Below are 5,261 nucleotides of genomic sequence, written 5' to 3' on the forward strand. Positions count from 1 at the left end.
TGTCCAACTTCGGCTCAGGTCGTGATCTCACAGTTCATGGGTTCGAGCCCCATGTCGGGCTCTGTGCTGACAGCTCAGAGCTTGGAGCCTGCTTTGGATTCTGTATCTCCCTCTCTCTCTCTGACCCTCCCCTGCTCACGCTGTCTCTCTCTGTCTCTCAAAAATAAACTAAAAAAAAAAAAAAAAAAAAAAAAAACATTAAAAAGAAAACCCCACCAGAATCTTTGTGGCTCTCCACAGGTCCTTCCCTCATCCGAGAGGGGTCCTTCTCCCTCAGATTCAGCCCCCTCCTGCTTATCACGTGTGCTTAGCCATCGTTTTACTTTGCAATTTTACCATATTTGTATCTGTAACCAACACATTGTCCACCTTTTCACAGGCTTTGAACTCTAAGTAGAATTATAGTGTATTATTCATTGACAATTTGCTTTGCTCACTCAGTGTTTTTGAGATCCATCCTTGTTGCATGTTACTGTGGCTCATTTTGACTTCTGTTTAGAATCCCAGTATTTATACCAGTGTATGTATTTTTCCACTCCAAAGATGATAAATATTTGCTACTGTTAAAAAAATTTGTAGCTATATACATTCCTATTTGTATCTCCTGCCACACATGGGCAAGCATTTCTCTGGAATATATACCTGGAGCGTTGAGAAATCACCTACCGTAGATAGGATTATCTTCATCTTGAGCAGAAAAAGCCAAGAAGCTCTCCAAAGTGGTTACATGTTTTATTCTTCAACCAGAAAAGCACAAATTTGCCATTAGGCCACAGTCTCACCAACGATTTTGTTTTTTTGGTTGACTAGATGTTCTGATGTGTCTTATGGTTGTTTTAATTCTCATCCCCAGAATATGGGGTCGAGCATCTTCTCACGGGTTTGATGACGTTTGTTCCCCACTTCTGTGACAGCTTTTGCAAGTTGCTTGTCCATTTCTCTATTTGGTTGTTCCTCTAATTCATATTGACTTGTAGACACTACTTTGCTTGATAGTAAATATTTACCGGTGTTGTTGTTGCAAATACCTTTACCCACACCGTGGCTTACACTCTAACTCCATTTTTCTTGTTGTTTTTTTAACAGGAGCTGGTTTATGTAGTCAAATGTATTCTTCTGTCCCTTTATGATTTATACTTCTCTTGGATTGTTTTTAAAATATGGTTCCTTGATGCATCGTCATAAATATATACTCCAATACTGTCTTCTAAGAGATTTTATGTTTTGCCTTTCATGTAAATCTTCAATGCATCTGTAAGTGACTTTTGTGTGGTGTGAGGAACCGATATGACACCTGGGCCCCCTCTACGTCACTGGACTTTGAGTCTTCTCCATGAAAATAAAATAGTCTTCATGTTTCCTTTCCCTTCTTTCAATAACATTTTATAATTTTTCTCCTTAAAGGTTTCTTAACATCTTTAGATTTAGATTTCTTTATCTGTACTATAACAATTGGTACATATTTTTTTTATTACACCTCTCTACTGAGAGCTAGTGACCAGAAATGCAATTCATTTTTGTATATTACATTGTTGTACAAGCATTGTGCTAAATTTTCTTATTAATTCTAATAATTCATCTGTAGGTCCTTTTGAGTTTTCTATATAAATAATCCTACCATCTGGAAAGATTAAATTTTTTTCTTTATCTCTAGCTTTGTAGCTTTTACTTTTTCCCCCACATTACTGTGCTGGCTAAGACTTCCAATACAACGCTGAATAAAAGTAGTGACAATAGATACCGCTTTCCTGTTCCCGATCTTAAAGGGAATGCTTTCTTCAATTTTCACATCCAGTGTTTGTTAGAGGATTTTTTACACTCTTTATTTTTCTTTTGGTAAAAATTTGTACCAGTTTTTTTTTCACATGTGTTGAAATTACTACAATCTATTTCTTCTTTAATCTGTTCATGGGGTAAATTGCACTAATTGACTTCCTAATGGGATCCAAACTCACATCTCTGGAATTAACCCAAATTGGACATTATACGGTATCTGTTCCCTGCATTGCTGGATTCTGTTTTCGGTACATCTTGGTTTGGGCTTTGTCTCCATTTATAAATGAGATTGGCCTGAAATGTCACTTCCTCACATCATCCTTGTTAGCTTTTGGTGTTGATGCTTTTGATCATAAAACGAGTGGGAAACGTTCCCCCCTTCTCTTATGGTTAGTGAAAATTTTCGAGTCTGTTGTTTCATTTTCTCAGCTTCAGGATTCTCAGTGTAAATCTGAATCTCAAGCATACAGGAGGAACAGGAGGCCTGCGGTTTCAAAGATGTGCGGGAATGTTTTCTACCAGAGGTCAAGCAGAAATGGGCAAACTTCTTTACTGGCAGGTGGATTAGTTCCAGTCTACTCTTTTGAAGAAGAAACAGCCCTTTTAAGGTTTTGCCCCCCTGGGGGGCTAAATACCCCATCCCTTGTCCTCAGTAGGTATTAAAACTCACCTCCCCAATCTGGTAGGATCAACACCCTGCCCAAATGAATATCCTGCCTGCTAACACAATTCTTCTACTTCTCAGTCCATGAAAGACCCCTTTTCTCTTTTTGCAAATTTATCTATGCATTTGAAATTATAACTATTTCCAGCATCGTTAGATGTCTCGGGAGAATGTTTTTCGTTTCTAACTCGTCATATTGTCAGAACCACTCACTCTGCTCAGTGACTCTTTATAAATAACACTTCAGGGGCACCTGGGGGCTCAGTATATTGACAGTCCAACTTTAGTTCAGGTCATGATCTGGTGGTTCATGGGTTCAAGCCCCTCAGTGGGCTCTGTGCTGACAACTTAGAGTCCAGAGCCTGCTTCTGATTCTGTCTCCCTCTCTCTCTGCCCTTCCCCCACTTGCACTCTCTCAAAAATAAACATTTAAAAAAAATCTCTTCTAATAATTCTCTTCTGCAGAGAAGTCTGAGAACCACTTTATTAAAAGAATAACATTGTAAAAAAAAGATCACCATCCCATATTTACAGTGGAGGATAATGAACTCAGAGAGCTGGATACCCTTTCCAAAGTCATGCAACTAGTGAATATCAGGATTTGGTAGAAAAAGAAAAAAGAACCCGGATTTGAATCAAAGTATGCCTTGAGCCAAGTCTGTGTTCCTAACCCAATTCCAAATTTCAATCCTTCATGAGTTGCTTCTAATCCAGGATTACCCGGGGTTTTTTTTTCATCCATTTGCCAGGAAATTGTGGACAGGATGCAAGTCTGTGGTGCAGCCACCCACCTAATCACAAGATGTAGCCTGAGGAGGAAATTCTTTATTTTTTTTCTAATCCCTAGACCAAGGAATCCGGTCTCCTTGCTCAATTACTGGATAAAGAATAATATCTTTTAAAAAGAGTAATTTTGCAGAAGCAAAATTAATAGGCAAAACACAAACGAGCAAATGAAATTGCAATAAATAAGACAAAGTGCTAACATTCAACATACAAATTACTCATAAAATTGCATCAGAGAAAAATCAGCCTGATGGGAAAACGAGCAAAACAGATAATTCGCACAACACAATATATGAAGGTGCAGCCCCAGTGCTAATTTTTTTGGCGCAAGAAACCTAAATGTAAGATCTAAATCTGTCAAACTCCTGAAGCAGACCCAGAAGAAAATCTTCCTGACTTTGAGTGAGGCAATGATTTCCTAGCTAGGACACCAAAAGCAGGAAAGACAAAAGAAAAACATATGAAAATTGGACTGTACGAAAATTTAAAATTGTGTTGCAAAGGGTATCATCCACAAAGTGAGGAGCCAATCCACAATTTGAGAGAAAATATTGACAATCATCTATCTGATAAGAAATGTGTACCCCACACATGCAAATAACCTTTAGAAGTCAAAAATAAGAAGACAAAGAACCCAATTTAAAAATGGGCAAAATGGGGCACCAGGGTGGCTCAGTCAGTTGACTGTTCAACTCTTGATCTCAGCTCAGGTCTTGATCTCAGGGTTCTGAGTTGGAGCCCTGCATCCACCATGGAGAGTGCTTTAAACAAAACAAAACAAAAAAACAAGGCACAAAGAATCCGGTAGCTATTCTTCAAAGAAGGTTCACAAATGACATACGAAGAGATCTCCATGTCATTGGCCATCAACTAAGTACAGACCAAAACCATGATGAGCCACCACTCTGCAGTCACTGGGATGACTTGTCATCAAAAGGACAGACAGTAAGTTTTGGTGAGGATTTGGAGAAATGGGAAATCTTTGTCATCGCTGGTAGGTACATAAAAGAGTGTAAGTGCCTTGGAAAACTGTCTACTAGATCTACAAAAAGTTAAACATATAAGGCTAACACATGACCCAGGAATTCCATGCACCCAAGAGAAATGAAAACAGACATCCACAGAAAAATGTGCCTATGAATGTTCACAGTAGCACTCTTCATAACAGACAAGAAGTGGAAAGAACCCAAATGTCCATTGACTAATGAACAAGTAAACAAAATGTGGTATGTCTACACAACAGAATATTATTCAGCGATAAGAGAAAGGAGGGAAAGGTTTATTTGTGCTCTGACACAGATGAGCCTTGGAAACATTATGCTCAGTTAAAAAGGTCCAGTCATCAAAGACCATCTATCATGAGTCCAGAATATATATATGAAATTGGATTTATATGAAATGTTCAGAAGAGACAAATAAAAAGATCCAGAAAATGGATCAATGCTTACCTTGGGGGGAGAGGAAATGAAGACTGACTTCTGTGGACTCAGGGATGAAGGGATGAAAATGTTCTAAATTTATTTTAATGTTTATTTTTGAGACAGAGACAGAGTTGAGCAGGGGAGCAGCAGAGAGAGAGGGAGACACAGAATCAGAGGCAAACTTCAGTCTCTGAGCTGTCAACACAGCGCCTGCTGCGGGGCTTGAACCCATGAACGGTGAGATCATGACCTGAGCCGAAGTCGGACACTTAACCAACTGAGCCACCCAGGCTACAGGGCACTAGTTGGGATGAGCACGGGGTGTTGTATATAAGTGATGAATCACGGAATCTACCCCCAAAGCCAAGAGCACACTGAATACAATGTATGGTAGCTAACTTGACAATAAATTGTATGTAAAAAATAAAGAAAGAAAGAAAAAGAAAAGAAATACTACTGGAAGTATAAATTGAGGCATTTTTTCTGGAAAACAGTTTCAAATACGTCTCAAAATCCTGAAAATATGAACAACCTTTTCTCCAGCAGGTCACCCTCTAGGAAATATCGCCTAGGGAAGTATCTAGAGATCTATGCAGAGCTTCATAGATCACAAT

Source organism: Suricata suricatta, chromosome 8 (genome assembly GCF_006229205.1).
Source record: "Suricata suricatta isolate VVHF042 chromosome 8, meerkat_22Aug2017_6uvM2_HiC, whole genome shotgun sequence".
In the NCBI taxonomy this organism is placed as follows: domain Eukaryota; kingdom Metazoa; phylum Chordata; class Mammalia; order Carnivora; family Herpestidae; genus Suricata; species Suricata suricatta.